This window comes from Amblyomma maculatum, chromosome 1 (assembly GCF_055883805.1).
Source record: "Amblyomma maculatum isolate TAMU_Amacu chromosome 1, ASM5588380v1, whole genome shotgun sequence".
NCBI classification, from domain to species: domain Eukaryota; kingdom Metazoa; phylum Arthropoda; class Arachnida; order Ixodida; family Ixodidae; genus Amblyomma; species Amblyomma maculatum.
This window is the reverse complement of record NC_139344.1, coordinates 219165568-219187163: the sequence shown is the minus strand read 5'-3', so window position 1 is coordinate 219187163 and position 21596 is coordinate 219165568. Positions and strand designations below refer to the sequence as shown.

The window sequence follows — 21596 nt, the reverse complement described above, 5'->3', positions numbered from 1 at the left end:
AAAGTATGAAATCTCATGACCGAGGAAAGTATTTTTAAAACACCGCGAAACGTATGGGGGTGCGAGTTGGGAGGGCGACCCATCAAAACACAAGTAAACGCAACTCCCAACTCGCACCCGCATACTTTTCGCAGTATTTTAAAAATACTTCGCCTCGTTAATGAGATTTCATACTTGCGTGATCTATTCTAGGATGTTCATGGTTGCTCTGTACCGAATAACGAGATCATAGATGCGCCGTGAAATTAGAAAATTGTTTTGAAATTTTTCGGGTCAATGTATTCCTATGGGCGCTAAGCCTAGTTTTCACCCCCAACCGGCTCAGCCTGGCGACAGAAGCGCCACCGCATCGCGCTTACGTCACAGATCGGTGTTGGTCTACACTGAAGCTGCACCTCAGAGATAATTGCGACCGCCAGGATTCAGCAGCCACCGATCTAGCTTCATCCCATCGTGAAATAGGAGCAGGGACGGATGCACCCCGGACATGCACCACTTACAACGCACCGTCCGTCAGTGTGGCTGTTGCCTGCGACGACACAGTGGGCCGGTAACCACTGTTGCTCACCTTGGTGGCACAACTCGCAAACCTGGGTGTCTCGAGCCTATTTAGAGGGCAACTCCAGCTGTTTTTCCGTTTTCAGGCTGTAGGTCTTTGGGACTGCCAAGAACATCCTTTATTGTGCGCAGCGGGAAATTTTTACAAACAACCGGAAAATAGCTTTGAAACGACAAAAAAAAAATGATGCATGCCACTAGAGAGCAGCAGTAAGAAAACGAATGTTCGCCAGTAGCGCAGCGGTTGTCAAGGGCCCTTCAGGCTGCTTCCGAAAGTTAAATGAGGGGCTCGTTATTACATATCTAACTTGTATTACAGCGCGAAGCACAAGAAGGGACGACGACAGACAGAGTGAAAAGAGCGCTGTGACCATATACACTGTAAAAACAAAAACACCTTTTTGGACATTTGTCTGATTCAAAACACCCTTACACCCTGATTCTAGGGTGTTCGTGCCATTGGAAATCACCTCTTGCATGCCAAAGGGGTGCTTTGGTTGGAGAATATGCCTTAGGGTGCTACGGGCAAGCAATATCACCTAGCATGCGGGGGGTATATGGCTGCGTAACTTCGTAGCCTTTTATACACAAGCGGCGCTGCTAATATAATCGAACACCTTAATAAAGCACCAAAAGTAACGCTAAAATTAAAATTACACACGAGTGCTTTCTAAAAATGAACCAGAAACTGAAACAAAATTTCACCGCCAGGAGGCCACCGCTAGCTACGAACGCTCTTTTCAAATTTCACAATATGGCCGTTAGCATTGCGGGGTGCGTTTCGACCACGTTTCGGCGAATGCTGAATGTGCTTCTTCGATTGTGTACCCTCGTGAAATGTGTTGCATTTCCCATGCATATGTGTTACAGAAGTGTGTACGCTTGTGAAGTGCCTTCTACATGTGGTGTTTAACGCAAACGGGCATTTATCGTGTCGGCAAGTGTCCGGGCTTCTTTTTGCTTTGCTCAGGCCGAAGGACTGCTGCGCCGCTTTATGTTTGAGATGTTCGAAAGAAGAAGGCATGGACGATTTTTTTTTCTGCGTGACTAAGAGGTATATGCGCCGACTACATTGCACTCGCGCTGAAATCGTACTGGTTGGTTCGGTGCCGGTGATACGAAGGCGGACAGCGTACTTTGCGGCTGACGCAATCGTCTGTAAAGGTAAGCCTTTTCTCACGCATATTGCGCTTTGTGGGAACAGTGTCCTACCGGATTGCTGCATTTTGTGTCTTTTTGTGCCGGAACGCTCCTGAGACACGCGCTTGTTTTCACATGGCTGCCAAAATGACATCGCACATGTGGTAGATGTCGCGGCGAGTTACGCAGATTTCGCGCAAGAACATCAGTCTCAACTTCCATGAACAGAAATAATGTATGTGCTACGTTTCCTTGCATTTTGTACGCGCAGGAGGTTCACGAAACGATTTTCGTTTCTTGACAGTTTGACACTTGCGCTCAGTTCGCAACGACTCGGTTTTTTTCTACCGTTTCCGTTCGTGCGGCAAGGTCATGTTGGCGTACTACCTTAATTCTCCTAGCACTCTCGACTCCCCTCTCCTCCCTTATCTCTTACACTTCGCGCTCGCTCTCCTGAAACCTCTTTCATGCTTCGTCATCTTCTTTCACTCGGAGCGCTGCTAGCCCCCCCCCCCCCCCCCCCCCTTTTTTTTTTATTTACTCGGAGCATAGGCGCGCACCGTCCTGCTGCTCGGGAAACGTCCTCCCGCAGCCCTTCTGTTTAAACTTTTTGTTCGAGGAGGCTATGTTCGTTCTCGGCGGCCGTTCAGCGCGTCACGCCTCTGCGCTCGGGCTCTCGGCATCGAAGTGCGCTGGTCGGCCGGCCTGGTTGCATAATAGTTTATTCCAAACTGCGTAAACTATACGCCGCTATCATCAGCCTATGTTAACTTCCCCGCGTCTGGATTTGCCTTTTTTAATCACAATGGGAGCATTTTTCATTTTACGGGGACCATATTTTGCGGTTGCATGGAGTGTGAATTTGCATTTTTATTATGCTGCTTTTGTTATGGCGTTTACTTGCGCTCTCGAAAAATCATTTAGGTACGTATTTTATTTTCAGCAAGACTTCAATTAAGGCACTTGTACACGTGCTAAGTCAGCTGATATGGTTCAAACCATTCAGTTTTCATTATTTTTGTGGTCACATTTCAACATAACTGGTTGACTGCATTACTTGATTTTTGTAGTGTTTTTAGACTAGAATAAATGGATATTCGATACTGATGCCTCAGCATTCCAGTAGAGGTCGACAGCTTGAATACTGTGGCCACATATTGTACCGGATGTTGCTATTACAGAGTTTGATTCTGACCAGGTGTTTACTTTTTTTGTCTTTTGCGTAAATGTACACATGAAGCGGTTATCATAGCCTTAGTCGCATATGTTTACCTTCTTTGCTCATCACAGTGCGCATATCGTAGGCAAATTTGTGACTTACTGTTATTAAAAAATTTGTAATGTATGTGTTGAAAGCAGCTTACTGATTTAAAGGGCCCAGAAAACAATTTGACTTTCATATGCTAACGATGCATGTCTTTAGATTGTCTCTAAGAATTGAAGTCTACTTTTTAAAGCTGAGCGGGGACCCTTAGTTTAGAGATATATTACATATTTTATTGCCATTCAGCCGTGTGCCAAGTTGAGGGAAGGACGATCATAATTTTTGCTTTGTTATTTTTTATATTAGACTTTCCTTAGTATTGCTTGCAGTTTGGCAATGAGTGGCAAAATACTGATGGTTTTTTCAGTTTTCTAACCTTAGTAAATATTTGTATTTGCTGTTTGCTAACGCCAGTTTTTTTTTTTTTTTTTCAGATATGTACAAAGGCATCAATTGCCTTAGCTTTTGTACAATGATTTTTAATATTCAGTTACTTGAAACATTGAGTAAAATGAATTCTTTATGGCTACTATTCACACAAACTTGCAGTTCTTACATGACGTCAACATGCTGATCAAGAAGGACGGCAAAGAGGCATTTGAAATTGGCCTTAACAAGACACTTGTCTTGGTTTTGAAGGACACCATTCGTGCAAGAAAAAAGGACATTGCCCGGGTGCTCGAAGTATGTTCTGCGGGAATGCGTGAAAGGAGAAAGAAGCGTAAGTATTAAGCTGTTTCCTTCTGTTTGCTGCATGTGCTATCTAATTGGCAGTTTTTCGCTAAATGTCTACATTTTTGCCATTTTGCATTGCCTTATGGATATACTAAAAACATGGCTGAGCATCAGAAAGAATAATAAAACCATAACTAGCCTGTGCATTTCTTCATATGTAACAATTTTCACATTAGCTAAATTTAAATTACCTATTGTTCTTCTCCATTGTAATGGTGCAGCCTTTTCGAATCTATTCAACTAGTAGCAGAGAATTAGGTGATACCTGATTCAAATCTTCACAAGCTTTGCTAATTTTTGCTGTCAGATGTTTGGCTTTCAGTTTGCGTGCCTCTACATGTTTTCAATTTTGTTTATTTGCCTTCCTAAATTAGACAATAAATTATCGCCTCAAAACCCGGCTGTCTCTTTTTACATGCAAGGAGGTACACCATTGTTGTGTTGCTTATTTCTATTGTAGATGTACAGACAGTATGCATTCTGCAACTCTTGGCAAACATTGGGAACCAGCCGGGAGCTCTGGATGTTGTTTTTATCATTTGTAAGTTTTCTCTTTGTCATTTGAATATTCAGGAAGCCTACTTGAAACCGACATTATCAGCGAATTTTCTTTGTTTCTAAGATGGTTTACAGTCTAACTTGTAATATGTATTAGTGATTCATAATTCAAATAGAAATACTACACAAGTTTTCATCACAACTGTGAATTCTTTGCTGTGAAAGGATTATTTGCGCTGTAAGTACAATCAAAAGCACTTTCAAGAGACTCCTGCCATCACATGCTTACCACGTCGTATTGCATACAAGAGTCACCTGATGAAGCACTGGTAATGTCAAGATTGGTGCAGTGTGCCATTTGACTAAGCACTCTGCTGCAGTGGACCAGCAGTGCTTTATCAGATGGCTCTTGCAGGCAGCTTGGTGGGGTTTAGCATTTGCTGGAAAGGGGTCTCTCAACCTGCTCATGCATGCTAGTACCTAACATGTTCCTAATATCTGGAATATATAATCTGAGACTGCTTCAAAAGAAATATTTGCCACATTGTCTTATCCTACAGGCTTTTGAAGGTGGGTAATGCAGTTTAATAGTTTAAAAAAATGCTGTAATTTGCTAGCCAAGTTTGAAATGATGTAATAATTTTAATTCTTCTGAGATTAGGTTTACCACATTGGTTGGGAGAAAATACTGCTGTGTTTCAAGGTTCATGCTGTATAAATATAATGCCTTCAACTACAGATGCTAACATTTCATGCATTAACCATGTGGCACTGTCATAGACATTCTCATTTATAGTAAACATTCTCAATAAATCCAAATTGTTATTTTTGCATTTCAAGTTAGTCAACATAGTTTTGGTATTCGAACCTTTAGTATTTCAAAGTGCTCAGACTGCCTGCCGCCATAACGATTACAACTTCTTGAACACTTGAGCTTCCTGCCGCCTCTTGAGGCTCACCACTGATGTTCTGGATGTCTATGCATACAGTGTGCTATGCATGGAAAGTGTTTTAACATGCCATGCTTCAGTGTTGACATTTTTTAGAGCTTCTGCTGTTTGGTTGTTTGGTAATGCTCTGCTGTTGCACATGTAATTGTCGCTCAACTCAAAGCTCCAGTGTACACTTTCAATGAATAATTTGTGATGAAGTTTCAGAACGGCCACATAGAGCAGCGAGAACACCTTTTCCTTGTTACTTAAACCTTAAATGTAAACACTTCAGGAAGCATTGCGATGACCTAGGGCTTAGCTGGTTCATACTTAGCACAAGAAGACGTGCAAAAGTTCAGAAATGCATTATGTGTTATGTATTATATGAACTTTTTTTTTTGTAGTGCGCCATCACTAAGTATGCTCTTTCCACGTTTTTTTTTTGTTTGGTTCTGCAGTATCTACTTGGCCAGTGCAGGGTATGCTGTAGGCCTTAAGTGAAGCCTTCAATTGAGCCAGCTGTTAATATTTTAGTAGTAAACACCGTGCTCAAGTGCTGTTTATTGTTTATTTACATTTTTAACTATCATATTAAGCATTCCAGTTCATGTGAAATGAAAAGCTCGTGGGGCAGCATAGAAGTTCTCTAACCCAGGCGCTTTTGATGAGTGTAGCCATATTTGTTTGATAAAATAGCTTGCATAATCTAAAATTACCATTCAACAGCATGCTGCATGAATAAAAATGGGTTGACCTTATGTGCTCTCATTTATGACTTGATCAGACTGCTGGCTTTGTGCCTCCTGAACCAACCATAACAGTATACTCTGCATTGTTAATTGTGAGATAACCACCAGTGGTTTCCGATAGGGCCCTTTTCCAGCACACTGCTGTACACCAAAGGGGCTTTGGCGTATTCTAAATATACAGTAGAAAATAAGTTGAATTTGCTTTTTGCCAGGTGCAGTGGATATTTATACAGCTGCTCTGTTATGCACTTCTTTCACAATTTTATCAAGGAACAGGAAGAAAAGCCTGCCACGCCGTGCGTCGGATATACTGGGAGCAGCATAAAAGAAGCTGAAGAGCATTTCCCCTTCGTTCAGCAGCGGAAGCTTCTTCGAGTCATTGACTCTACTTAGGGTATTGTTCCAATAATGGGTCGATTTTGGCTGTTCAATCTGACAAATGACAAGGGGTCCGACAATTTGTGCTGCTTTATAGAGCACCTCTTTTTGGGCGTCTGCGTGTCGAAGCCAAGATGCGCTGCACGACGCTTTATTTCATCGCTTAAGGCCGAATTTTATGCAAGCGCACGCGTTGACACTGACAAAGCATAGGATTAATATTGTGTACTGCGATTATTGTTGCATACGACTAAAAGTTTTTTTTTTTTAAGAAATGTCACCATGCTGTTGTGTTCATTGTTCGGTTTTGTTTTTGAAAAAAAATTGTATACTTTGTTGTCTGCATTTGTTGGAACTGTTTTGCTTCTTTCATTTTTTTAGGTATTTACGTACATACCATGTGTGTTTTTGCCCGTCTACTAGGCTCTCGGTGGAGAGTGGCAGTATTGTTAAATAAATGAGGTTCCATAGCACGCATCAATGAAGAAACAGAACACAAGTGCCCCCCTGCCCCCCCCCCCCCCTCCACCAGCACCCGAGCACCCACTAGCCCCAACCCTGACCGTTCTATGCCGAATAAAAGACTTCCAGTTTCCTTCTGTGTGACATTTTTTTGTAACATGCTCTGTGAATTTGAAAAAACAATCATACTGGCATGGGCCATTCGAGATGTCAAAATAATGGCATGCAGCATCTCTTTACATGCTCATTTGGCATTACAGGTGGTTAAAAGGAATACCATTAAGCTTGATTGCAAATGTGCACATAGGAAAAGCATTAAGGAACGTGTAGTGGCAAAAGTAATTCCTAATTAGGGAATGCAATATATGGACGTTATCCGCACTGATATTTCTCAAGGGGTGTAAGGGTGTAATGTCACTGCTTCCACCCTGCAATAGGGTGTAAAGGTGATGAAAACACCCCAGTGCATTGGCCCCATAGAAGGGTGTTGTGACCAACCGAAGCACCATCTTTGAGGGTGTACTGGCACTCTGAAGCCACTTTTTTTCAAGGGTGCATGGGTGTTAGTTATAGACATGCGAAAACACCTAATAAGGTGTTTTTGTTTTTACAGTGTAGGCTTAAAGAAAGTCTAGCCCTGCAAAATAGACGCCTGTCTGACGCGAGGTTCCCGGAGGCCCTTGTAGTTTCTGTGGCCAAGGGCCTGCTCCAGAAAATGAAACAAGTCCGGCAATCTGTAAAGAATGCCGTGACAGGCCCGGATGCACGCAAAAGAGTAGCAGTCATTCCGTATATCCACCAGACTTCCCACAACCTGAAGAAGATTGGAAAGCGCGCAGGCGTTGACGTTGGGTTTTCGGCCCCACACAAACTATCAGTTCTATGCAAGAAAATTAACCCGTGCTATAGCAAAAAGAAAAAATCGTGCATGATTAGACACCAGAATAAGTTTGTCAGGTGTTGTATATCGCGTTCCGCTGTCCTGCGGACGCGAATACATTGGACAAACCGGCAGGTGTGGTACCAGATTGAAAGAACACGACAAGAATGTAAATGATGGTGACCAGGGCCATCTTAGCACGCACTGTCGTAATTGCGGCGATGAGTCTACACGTCGCCGCAGAAAACCTTGCTTGCCCGAGTTCCAAAAAAGCACAATCGTTGCTCGACACAATGATCAGTGTGTCAGGGAGATATTTGAGGCGATGAACATTGCTCGTACAGAGGAAAGGTGTGTAAGCATACCATCAGTCGCACTAACCAAGAAAGAGCTGAAGTTTCTGGATCGATGGTGATTAGGGCCTTGTCCATGCCTTTCATGCTTTGCTTTTCCTGCTCTTTCCTGCTGAAGCTTCAAATGTGTATAAATGCGTGGCATATCAGAATAATATACAGTTGGAAGTCAGGGCTCTTTTCACTCTGTCTGTCGTCGTCCCTTCTTGTGGTTCGCGCTGTAATACAAGTTAGATATGAACCAACTAGCCCGCCAAGCAACCGTTATTACATAGTTTAAAGGAGCTGACTGTCTACGGCAAAAGTTGGGGATTTCTTTTTTTTTTATTGTTTGGTTGCTGGTATTTGACAAGAATTAGTCTTATGGTGATTATCGTGATAAGGAGTATTAAATGAAAAGCGGAAAGAAAAATAACGCGACGAGAGTTGGAAGAGCACTGGATGCGATATTCGAAGGTCGTGAGTTTGACTTCCACAATCGGTGCGTTGTTTTTCCTTCCGCTTTTCATTGCATATTCTTTATCCCGATAATCACCATAAGACTAATTCTTGTCAAATACCAACAACTAAACATAAAAAATAAAATTCCGAACGTTTGCCGTAGACTCGTCGGCTCCTTTAAACGATATATATATAACAGCACAACGGCCCAATAGAAGCATTTGAGCTAGTTGCTTAAATTTCGTTTATAGGGTTAAGTCCACTTTGAGAGCATGCACACATATGTTGAGCTTTGCCGACCTTCGGATCGTCCCCGCCGACATCTGTATGTGTGCGGTGAGACCTGCAACGAAAAGTAAAATAGATTTTGCTTCCATAAATTACTAGAAGAAATAGAAAATCTCATGACAGGAGCAAAAATATTCAACCTTGCAAGATGATTGTCCGAGCATGGGTTCCCATAAAGCAACTGGGAATGTTTGAAAATGAAAAGCAACGTATATACTGTAATCTACACGTTTCCAGCTCAAAAGGGAAGGCCCTGACAAGTGCGAGTTCATCTTGCCACTATGCGCCTGTTTTTGTCCAGTCTGCCATGAACTATAATGACTAAAATATCGATCCAAAATAGCCGCAGTTATAACGAATGCTCACGTGTTAACGAACGATTGTCGTGCAACCGTCAAAATACGCCTTACAACAATAGCCTTGAGTCTCCAATTCAACAAACGACCATGACTGCACAGCTCGGTTGCAGCTAACCAAGTGGCACAGTACGAAAAAGCGATATTTCATGCATGATAAAGTATTTATTTTCACGATGATCACATTTCTGCGGCCAGATCGCCGCATAGCTCGTCAGTAATGGTGGCCATGTTGACTTCGGCTGCTCAAACCGGAAATGCTATAGCTTTCCGCGCTGCTATTGGCGCGCGTCCGCAGCAGTTTCCGATTCCAAGATCGGCGGCGGTGCGCGCGCCGGGCCAGCCGGGCGTCGAGTGCGCGCCATCGGGCGAAAATCGCCGTCTTGACGCAGTACAGTTGACGCAGTTGACGCCGTCTTGACGCAGTACAGAAGTACAGTTGATGTTTGAGAAGTGTGTGAATCCTCTCCTATTAACATCCCAATTCCCTGAAGATAATTACCATACGAATTCTGAACTTATACGCCTTCATTTTACCGCAGCAGCGCACACCTGCTTGTCCTATGAGCCAAGTAAAAAGCCGCTCCTTTCATATTCGTCCACCCACTATAAGTTAAGCGAGGCATTATCTGTATGTTTTCGTAATGCCGTTAAAAACATGGTGAACATTGGCTTGCCGACGGTTTTCACAAGCAGTTTGGGCGGCGCCTTGCCGCTGGCTACCATGTACCATTCCTGATATTAGTTGCCGGCAGCTTAATCAAGAAACGTTCAGCTGTTCCAGAGGAGTGGCGATCATGTTTCTGTTTTTTGTAGCTTTGCTGCAGTTTTCTTATCCTTGTAATAGCCCGTACTGTAGGAAAAGGTGAGGGAAAGGTTTCCAGGGAAGGAATTTGGCGGGAAGACGAAATAATGTGCACGTGCTTCGGGTGAAAAGAGAGATTGTTTTGTTTATGAGATTTACTTAGTTTTTGCCCGGATAAAAACCAGAAAATAATTGAAAAGTAAAGGCTTGGTTGGTTGGTTGGTTTGTGGGTTTTAACGTCCCAAAGCAACTCAGGCTATGAGAGACGCCGTATTGGAGGACTCCGAAAATTTAGACCACCTGGGGTTCTTTAACGTGCACTGACATCGCACAGCACACAGGCGCCTTGCTTTTCGCCTAAATCGAAAAGGTGCCGCCGAGGCCGGGATTCGATCCCGCATCCTTGGGAACAGTGGTCGAGCGCCGTAACTACTGCGCCACCCCGGCGGGGTTGTAAAGGCATAAGTAATTGTAATGTAATGTCATTACTTTTTTTTTTTTGGGGGGGGGGTCAGTAATAAGTAATATAACTTCATTCTACCTTTACGATTTTCAGCAAAGTAATTGGTAAAGTAATTTTGCCATGTATGCCGCCATGTCTTGGCACTCATGGAACACGCGGGGAAAGGATACGCGCATGATAGGCTTATCACCACCCCCTGCACAATGTCCCACTGAAGTTGTGAAATCGGGCGATTTTATTTTAAATATATGTCAGCGACATGGAGCAGTCGCTCCTTTATACTGTATAACGTAAAAAAACTTTTTTTGTACTTTTGAAGATATAGCAGACTCACAAGAAGTGGCGTTTTTCGAGTTTCAGTGGCAGTGATGTGTTACGTAGTTGACCCACCTAGTTACTGCCGTTTCCCATATTTTTTGTATCCCACGGTTGGTAATGTTGATATTTACGTTAAATTGAATTTAGCGCTTGGCATTTAACGTTCTGACTGCGAGGCAGTGGTGAAAAATGTAACAAGTTCCAGTGAAGCGTCAACTACACCAGATGATATCGGCAGCATGTATGTTTTCAACGGACGCATGTCTGCATCTCCCCCGATGTACACACTCGCTCCCCATGAGCGCACCTTACTTCCGCCCCCTCTGCATTTCAGGACAACACATGTGCTGTGATATATATGCTCCAGTTTGCTGCGCCTATTTCGGGTAATCGGGTGACCAAAGACTGCATCGTGAGCTATACATCTCCTGGCAAACTTATACATACTCTGCATGATAGCGAATGATAAATTGCGCATTCTCACTTAGCTGCGTGTGTGTATATGAGCACAGCCATGGAATGCAGATGATCCATTACCCAGGTAGCTCTGCATCTTCCGACGTACACAAACGGCCCTTTGAGTGAACTTACGGGCCCGTCGGAACTGCATGAATCTCCAAAGTCGGCGCACTCTCCACAGGGCTCCGACTGCCGCTATGCGTCCCCCCCCCCCCCCCTTCAATACGCCTACTACCATGGAGCCACTTCGGCCATGTAATCAGTAGCATACTCACGAATGAACTGCGACTGCTTCGACACATATCTCGTGTAAGCACAAATATCGAACATTATCTTAAAATTAGATGACCGAAAGGCGCACAGTACCTCGCTCCAAGCACCATGACTGCAAATATCAGGAAAATAAGGATAAGTGCGCTATACTTGGTTCATCACAGTATTTGTGTACATAGTCGTTATGGTATTTTAAAATATGCAGATTTTCTCCCAATTTGCACGTTATGTTTTCACGTTCATGAAGTTACGTGCAAACAGGACTGTCGAGGCGCTTTATTGTATAGCGTTTACAGACTCAAGCTTACACATGACTTTTAAAGTCAAGTTTAGGGCCTGCATTCCGCTGTTGCAGGTCACTTATGCTGTGAGCACCGAAACGCAAGGCAGGGTTTGCCGATTAAACGCAACACGAAGTGCTCTCCTCCCATCGAGCGGCTATGCCAAATGGTTTTCAGAATCGGTTACTGGCCCTTAGCCTACAACTGATAACCGACTAACAGCTGTTGGGCTACCCTCGGTCAGTTTAGGCGCCGTTCATTTGCCGTGCACCTCTGCCCGTACAGAGGTTATGCGAGCAGAACCAGCCAGTCATCGGCGGAACTTTTCAGTATCCCAGATAATTAGTGATAGGCTCCCCCATCGGCAGTTAGAGCATGCAAGAATGTTCATCGAATATTCAGGAGGATCCGCCAAGGTGGAGTAGATTTGTAATAAGGGAGTAACTACTCATATATACGTCTACTCAAGCGCAGGCATACGGCTACAAAGGAAAGCTATATAGTTGCATAGCTTTCCTTTGTAGCCGTACGGCTGCGCTTGGGTGGACGTCTATGAGTAGTCCCTCCCTTATTACAAATCTACTCCATCTTGGAGGATTCCCCTAAATATTTGATCAAGACACTTCCCACTTCGAGTCATCTATCAATTCGCTCTCGCACACGGTACGTATACCATCTGTTCTGCTGACCGTTCTGGTTAGCTCAGTTGATAGAACGACTGCCCCGGAAAGACGGTGGTCCCGGGTCCGATCCTCGCATCAAGACGAATTTTTCTTAAGCTACGAAGTGTCTGAGAAAACTTTAGCTTTCCTTTGTAGCCGTATGGCTGCGTTTAGGGGGACGTCTATGAGTAGTTACTTCCTAATTACCGTGCATGAATGGGGCGCACCGTATACATCATCCTCTCAGCTCCACATATCCTTCTCACCTCTTAGCCTGAGTCGTTTTGGGACGTTGAAGTCCACAAACTAAACCAACTTTCGGATGCTTCCTGTTCCGGTTTCACTGGCGCGAATTAAAATTGCTTGTGCTCCGCCCAGTGAATTTTAGCGTGAAAGCAACTGGCACACACTTCTTGTTTCGGTTTCATCATCATCATCATCATCATCAGCCTGATTATACCCACTGCAGGGCGAAGGCCTCTCTCATATTTCTCCACTTAACCCGGTTCTGTGCTAGCTGCATCCACTTGACCCCTGCGAACTTCTTAATCTCATCCGCCCACCTAACTTTATGCCGCCCCCTGCTACGCTTTCCTTCCCTTGGAATCCAGTTTGTTATCCAGTTTTCGGTTTCACTTGCGCAAATTTCAACTTGCTTGCGCGTTACGTTGTCTGAGGCCTGAGGTGGATAAAATGTCTAATTCTATCCCTTCTGCGAATTTCATCATTCCGAAATTATTTTGAATGTAAGATGCACAGAAACTATTTGGAGCAAGTAGTCATTCAACATGCAATATTTAATAAAGAGACGGAGTCTCGAAGAACCATTTTATTTCAGGACAAAGTAAAAAATGAGCACAAAATCTGGATACTAACCAAGACCAGCATGGCGGAGAAAGGCTCAATAGAAAGGCAACTGTGTTCCTTAACATAATCAAATCTGAATAGATATAATAACAGAGAGAACACAATTACAAAAAACCTCAACCTTGCTAGTGCTTGCAGAAAAAAGAATTAAGACAAAATGGACATGCTCAAAAGTACAGGTAATGCTTTGCAGCTGAGCTCGTACAAATATTGAAAAATAAACGCTGCTCCCATGTCGACAGCTCATTTATCTCTTTTATGCACCACTTTGTCACATCTCTGAGTATTGTGTAACCAGTCAATCATCGTTAGCAGTTCACATATCGTGAAGAGAAAGGAACTGTAGTCCTGACAAACTAATTCCTGGCTTTTTATGCGTTCTGCCGTTGTTCTGGCACCATGACACAGAGCAGTAGCTGCCATAGGAAGGGCCGCCGGACGGCATAGCACAATGGTCTGAAAAATGTCAATACATGCACGTGTTATTCTGAATGACCAAACCACATTCACAAGTCATAACTACGATAAAATTGTTTTGAACTTAATATAAATGTACTCCGCCATTCAGAAACGCTGGCACGACGCAGGTAATGGTATTTGAGTTTAAATAGGAGTTGACGACAAGTGCAGATAAAGCATACCCGAAATATACCAACGTGAGCCCTTTCGGGATTTTCAGCGCCTGATCAAAACGATCTGCCCGTAATTGTCAGAAAAACAAACAGACTCAGGGTTTCATAAATGTGCACGACTTCGTTTTTAAGCTGCACCGCGAGATAAGTACGCTCTGGCTCCTCATTGCCCTCATCCCATCCTCTTGCTTTTGTAATCAAACCTGCATGGGCAAAGGCCGTACTGCGCCTCATGCAAACAACCCACTGCCATGTAAAATCACAACACTATAGCCTCTGTTTTCTGTTTTTGTCGGTGTTTTCAAGCAGAAAACCATGTCTCACCTGTTGTCCAGCAAGCGAAATGTCGTTTGGTGCACCACAGCAATACCGAGCTAACAGAGCAGACGACTTGCAGTCTTGCATGTTCCTTAAAAAAATTACGAGGGACTTTAGCGACTAAAGTAGTGAAAGGCGGAATACTTGAGAAGTCTCATCTTGTCTAGCGTTCCTGCCATCTGCAATCCCACACTTGAACGCGCACCAAGGAACGCCACGCGACATGAGCGATGGCGTACCATCCAAACGCGCACTTGTCGGAGAAAGTGTGACAGGTATCCCGCACTTGAACGCGTACCAAGGAACGCTACGCGACAGCCGCCGCAAAAGCGGGACACACATTGTCCACGACAGTAGGAGACATTAAAGGCTGTCGCCTTAATAAATTACGTATTCATATGTATTCATATCTATACTCCTTCGTCTCACCGCTTCACCGAGTTTCACCGCAGATGCTGGCAGCGGCCGCCATACTATAGGACTATGGTCTGACTGCTAACACTGGCTCGAAGTAATAGAGAAAGTCGAGATGCGGGACTTCCATCCATTCACTTCAATGTCCAAAAATGTGTCCCGAGGAGGGGTCATAAAGATATCTAGCGACAGGTAAGGATTTTTAGTACACTCATCTTCAGCAGCAGAACAAACTTGTTTTGCTACAAATAAGCGGAGCTCTATTTTGTGGTCACAACGGCACGGCAAAAAGAAAAAAAAAGGAGGGCGGGGGGGGGGGGGGGGGGCGTGCACCACAGAGGTCCTTGTTCATGGGTGAAGTGAAAGGGCATTTTCTTGTGACACTGCTGCTGAACAGAAGTATCCACACTTTCCTCCCCTTTAACAGACAGCTGTGCCCAAATATTTAGAGTAGATTCCAGTACTTTGCCTCCCTAACAGCTTGGACATTTTGGGATGAAATCATTCTTCTCCGAGTTCAAATGCCGCTCGCTGCTGTACGTGCAGAACAGATGGTTTTGAACGGATCGTTGCACGTAGCCCACGACGGCTTTGGAAAGCATACCAGCTACGAGGGCAGATTCGTTTGTTTAGCGATACACTGTAAAAACAAAAACACCTTATTAGGTGTTTTCGCATGTCTATAACTAACACCCATGCACCCTTGAAAAAAAGTGGCTTCAGAGTGCCAGTACACCCTCAAAGATGGTGCTTCGGTTGGTCATAACACCCTTCTATGGGGCCAATGCACTGGGGTGTTTTCATCACCTTTACACCCTATTGCAGGGTGGAAGCAGTGGCATTGCACCCTTACACCCCTTTATAAAAATCAGTGCGGATAACGTCCATATATTGCATTCCCTAATTAGGAATTACTTTTGCCACTACACGTTCCTTAATACTTTTCCTCAAGCTTAATGAAATCATGATTGCAAATGATTTGCAATCAAGCTTAATGGTATTCCTTTTAACCACCTGTATTGCCAAATGAGCATGTAATGAGATGCTGCATGCCATTATTTTGACATCTCGAATGGCCCATGCCAGTATGATTGTTTTTTCAAATTCACAGAGCATGTCACACACAAGGAAACTGGAAGTCTTTTATTCGGCATAGAAGGGTCAGGGTTCGGGCTAGCGGGTGCTGGTGGAGGGGGGGGGGGCAGGGGGGCACTTGTGTTCTGTTTCTTCATTGATGCGCGCTATGGAACCTCATTTATTTAACAATACTGCCACTCTCCACCGAGAGCCTAGCAGACGGGCAAAAACATACATGGTATGTATGTAAATGCCTAAAAAATGAAAGAAGCAAAACAGTTCCAACAAATGCAGACAACAAAGTATACAATTTTTTTTTTTCAAAAACAGAACCGAACAATGAACACAACAGCATGGTGACATTTCTGAAAAAACAACAACAAAACGTTTAGTCGTATGCAACAATAATCGCAGTACACAATATTAATACTATGCTTTGTCAGTGTCAACGCGTGCGCTTGCATAAAATTCGGCCTTAAGCGATGAAATAAAGCGTCGTGCAGCGCATCTTGGCTTCGACACGCAGACGCCCAAAAAGAGGTGCTCTATAAAGCAGCACAAATTGTCAGACCCCTTGTCATATGTCAGATTGAACAGCCAAAATCGACCCATTATTGGAACAATGCCCTAAGTAGAGTCCATGACTCGAAGAAGCTTCCGCTGCTGAATGAAGGGGAAATGCTCTTCAGCTTCTTTGATGCTGCTCCCAGTATATCCGACGCACGGCGTGGCAGGCTTTTCTTCCTGTTCCTTGATAAAATTGTGAAAGAAATGCATAACAGAGCAGCTGTATAAATATGCACTGCACCTGGCAAAAAGCAAATTCAACATATTTTCTACTCTATATTTAGAATACGCCAACGCCCCTTTAGTGTACAGCAGTGTGCTGGAGAAGGGCCCTATCGGAAACTACTGGTGGTTATCTCACAATTAACAATGCAGAGTATACTGTTATGGTTGGTTCAGGAGGCACAAAGCCAGCAGTCTGATCAAGTCATAAATGAGAGCACATAAGGTCAACCCTATTTTATTCATGCAGCATGCTGTTGCATGGTAATTTTAGATTATGCAAGCTATTTTATCAAACAAAAATGGCTACACTCATCAAAAGCACCTGGGTTAGAGAACTTCAATGCTGCCCCACGAACTTTTCATTTCACATGAACTGGAATGCTTATTAAGATAGTTAAAAATGTAAATAAACAATAAACAGCACTGGAGCACGGTGTTTACTACTAAAATATTAACAGCTGGCTCAATTGAAGGCTTCACACAAGGCCTACAGCATACCCTGCAGTGGCCAAGTAGATACTGCAGAACCAAACAAAAAAAACATGGAAAGAGCATACTTAGTAATGAGGCACTACAAAAAAAAACAAAACAAAGTGCATGTAATACATAACACATAACACATAATGCATTTCTGAACTTTTGCACGTCTTCTTGTGCTAAGTATGAACCAGCCAAGCCATAGGTCATCGCAATGCTTCCTGAAGCGTTTACATTTAGGGTTTAGTAACAAGGAAAAAGTGTTCTTGCTGCTCTATGTGGCAGTTCTGAAACTTCATCACACATTATTCATTGAAAGTGTACACTGGAGCTTTGAGTTGAGCAACAATTACATGTGCAACAGCAGAGCATTACCAAACAACCAAACAGCAGAAGCTCTAAAAAATGTCAACACCGAAGCATGGCATGTTAAAAGATTTTCCACGCATAGCACATTGTATGCATAGACATCCAGAACATCAGTGGTGAGCCTCAAGAGGCGGCAGGAAGCTCAAGTGTTCAAGAAGTTGTAATCGTTATAGCGGCAGGCAGTCTGAGCACTTTGAAACACTAAAGGTTCGAATACTAAAAATATGTTGACTAACTTGAAATGCAAAAATAACAATTTGGATTTATTGAGAATGTTTACTATAAATGAGAATGTCTATGACAGTGCCACATGGTTAATGCATGAAATGTTAGCATCTGTAGTTGAAGGCATTATATTTATACAGCATGAACCTTGAAACACAGCAGTATTTTCTCCCAACCAATGTGGTAAACCTAATCTCAGAAGAATTAAAATTATTACATCATTTCAAACTTGGCTAGCAAATTACAGCATTTTTTTAAAACAACTATTAAACTGCATTACCCACCTTCAGAAGCCTGTAGGATAAGACAATGTGGGAAATATTTTTTTTGAAGCCGTCTCAGATTATATATTCCAGACATTAGGAACATGTTAGGTACTAGCATGCATGAGCAGGTTGAGAGACCCCTTTCCAGCAAATGCTAAACCCCACCAAGCTGCCTGCAAGAGCCATCTGATAAAGCACTGCTGGTGCACTGCAGCAGAGTGCTTAGTCAAATGGCACACTGCACCAATCTTGACATTACCAGTGCTTCATCAGGTGACTCTTGTATGCAATACGACGTGGTAAGCATGTGATGGCAGGAGTCTCTTAAAAGTGCTTTTGATTGTACTTACAGTGCAAATAATCCTTTCACAGCAAAGAATTCACAGTTGTGATGAAAACTTGTGTAGTATTTCTATTTGAATTATGAATCACTAATACATATTACAAGTTAGACTGTAAACCATTTTAGAAACAAAGAAAATTCGCTAATAATGTCGGTTTCAAGTAGGCTTCCTGAATATTCAAATGACAAAGGGAAAACTTACAAATGATACAAACAACATCCAGAGCTCCCGGCTGGTTCCCAATGTTTGCCAAGAGTTGCATCTACAATAGAAATAAGCAACACAACAATGGTGTACCTCCTTGCAGGTAAAAAGAGACAGCCGAGTTTTGAGGCGATAATTTATTGTCTAATTTAGGAAGGCGAATAAACAAAATTGAAAACATGTAGAGGCACGCAAACTGAAAGCCAAACATCCGACAGCAAAAATTAGCAAAGCTTGTGAAGGTTTGAATCAGGTATCACCTAATTCTCTGCTACTAGTTGAACAGATTCGAAAGGGCTGCACTATTACAATGGAGAACAATAGATAATTTAAATTTAGCTAATGCGAAAATTGTTACATATGAAGAAATGCACAGGCTAGTTATGGTTTTATTATTCTTTGTGATGCTCAGCCATGTTTTTAGTATATCTATAAGGCAATGCAAAATGGCAAAAATGTAGGCATTTAGCGAAAAACTGCCAATTAGATAGCACATGCAGCAAACAGAAGGAAACAGCTGAATACTTACGCTTTTTTCTCCTTTCACGCATTCCCTCAGAACATACTTCGAGCACCCGGGCAATGTCCTTTTTTCTTGCACGAATGGTGTCCTTCAAAACCAAGACAAGTGTCTTGTTAAGGCCGATTTCAACTGCCTCTTTGCCGTCCTTCTTGATCAGCATGTTGAAGTCATGTAAGAACTGCAAGTTTGTGTGAATGGTAGCCATAAAGAATTCATTTTACTCAAAGTTTCAAGTAATGAATATTAAAAATCATTGTACAAAAGCTAAGGCAATTGATGCCTTTGTACATATCTGAAAAAAAAAAAAAAAAAAACTGGCATTAGAAAACAGCAAATACAAATATTTACTAAGGCTAGAAAACTGCAAAAACCATCAGTATTTTGCCACTCATCGCCAAACTGCAAGCAATATTAAGGAAAGTCTAATATAAAAAATAACTAAGCAAAAATTATGGTCCTCCTTCCCTCAACTTGGCACACGGCTGAATGGCAATAAAATATGTAATATATCTCTAAACTAAGGGTCCCCGCTCAGCTTTAAAAAGTAGGCTTCAATTCTTAGAGACAATCTACAGACATGCATCGTTAGCATATGAAAGTCAAATTGTTTTCTGGGCCCTTTAAATCAGTAAACTGCTTTCAACACATACATTACAAATTTTTTAATAACAGTAAGTCACAAATTTGCCTGCAATATGCGCACTGTGATGAGCAAAGAAGGTAAACATATGCGACTAAGGCTATGATAACCGCTTCATATGTACATTTAAGCAAAAGACAAAAAAAAAAAAAAAAAGTAAACATCTGGTCAGAATCAAACTCAGTAATAGCAACATCCGGTACAATATTTGGCCACGGAATTCAAGCTGTCGACCTCTACTTGAATGCTGAGGCATCAGTATCGAATATCCATTTATTCTAGTCTAAAGACACTACAAAAATCAAGTAATGCGGTCAAACAGTTATGTTGAAATGTGACCACAAAAATAATGAAAACTAGATGGTTTGAACCACATCAGCTGACTTAGCACGTGTACAAGTGCCTTAATTGAAGTCTTGCTGAAAATAAAATACGTACCTAAATGATTCTTCGGGAGCGAAAGTAAACGCCATAACAAAAGCAGCATAATAAAAATGCAAATTCACACTCCATGCAACCGCAAAATATAGTCCCCGTAAAATGAAAAATGCTCCCATTGTGATTAAAAAGGCAAATCCAGACGCGGGGAAGTTAACATAGGCTGATGATAGCGGCATATAGTTTACGCAGTTTGGAATAAACTATTATGCAACCAGGCCGGCCGACCAGCGCACTTCGATGCCGAGAGCACGAGCGCAGAGGCGTGCCGCGCTGAACGGCCGCCGAGAACGAACATAGCCTCCTCGAACAAAAAGTTTAAACAGAAGGGCTGCAGGAGGACGCTCCCCGAGCAGCAGGACGGTGCGCGCCTATGCTCCGAGTAAATAAAAAAAAAAGGGGGGGGGGGGGGGGGGGGTCGCACGCTCCGAGTGAAAGAAGACGACGAAGCATGAAAGAGGTTTCAGGAGAGCGAGCGCGAAGTGTAAGAGATAAGGGAGGAGGGGGAGGGGGGAGTCGAGAGTGCTTGGAGAATTAAGGTAGTACGCCAACATGACCTTGCCGCACGAACGGAAACGGTAGAACAAAACCGAATCGTTGCGAACTGAGCGCAAGTATCAAACTGTCAAGAAACGAAAATCGTTTCGTGAACCTCCTGCGCGTACAAAATGCAAGGAAACGAAGCACATACGTTATTTCTGTTCAAGAAAGTTGAGACTGATGTTCTTGCGCGAAATCTGCGTAACTCGCCGCGACATCTACCACATGTGCGATGTCATTTTGGCAGCCAGGTGAAAACAAGCGCGTGTCTCACGTTTTCATTTCAGCACATTCTGGAGCGTTCCGGCACAAAAAGACACAGAATGCAGCAATCCGTTAGGACACTGTTCCCACAAAGCGCTATATGCGTGAGAATAGGCTTACCTTTACAGACGATTGCGTCAGCCGCAAAGTACGCTGTCCGCCTTCGTATCACCGGCACCGAACCAACCAGTGCGATTTCAGCGCGAGTGCAAAGTAGTCGCCGCATATACCTCTTAGTCACGCAGAAAAAAAAATCGTCCATGCCTTCTTCTTTCAAACATCTCAAACATAAAGCGGTGCAGCAGTCCTTCGGCCTGAGCAAAGCAAAAAGAAGCCCGGACACTTGCCGACGTGATAAATGCCCGTTTGCGTTAAACACCACATGTAGAAGGCACTTCACAAGCGTACACACTTCTTTAACACATATGCATGGGAAATGCAACACATTTCACGAGGGTACACAATCGAAGAAGCACATTCAGCATTCGCCGAAACGTGGTCGAAACGCACCCCACAATGCTAACGGCCATATTGTGAAATTTGAAAAGAGCGTTCTAGCTACCGGCGGCCTCCTGGCGGTGAAATTTCGTTTCAGTTTCTGTTTCATTTTTAGAAAGCACTCGTGTGTAATTTTAATTTTAGCGTTACTTTTGGTGCTTTATTTAGGTGTTGGGTTATATTAGCAGCGCCGCTTGTGTATAAAATGTTACGAAGTTACGCAGCCATATACCACCAGCATGTTAGGTGATATTGCTTGCCCATAACACCCTAAGGCATATTCTCCAACCAAAGCACCCCTTTGGCATGCAAGAGGTGATTTCCAATAGCACGAACACCCTAGACTCAGGGTGTAAGGTAGTTTTGAATCAGACAAATGCCCAAAAAGGTGTTTTTGTTTTTACAGTGTAGTG

General features: G+C 43.1%; 1 long non-coding RNA gene across 1 annotated transcript; it reads right to left on the bottom strand.

Moving 5' to 3' along the window:
- Positions 1–15728: 15728 nt before the first annotated feature.
- On the bottom strand, positions 15729–21016 carry LOC146205638 (uncharacterized). The gene is made up of 4 exons (XR_014703209.1): positions 20806–21016; positions 18810–18981; positions 18278–18338; positions 15729–16353 (listed from the first exon to the last, which is right to left on the bottom strand). It is a non-coding gene; the product is annotated as an uncharacterized LOC146205638 (long non-coding RNA).
- Between the last annotated feature and the right edge of the window lie 580 nt (positions 21017–21596).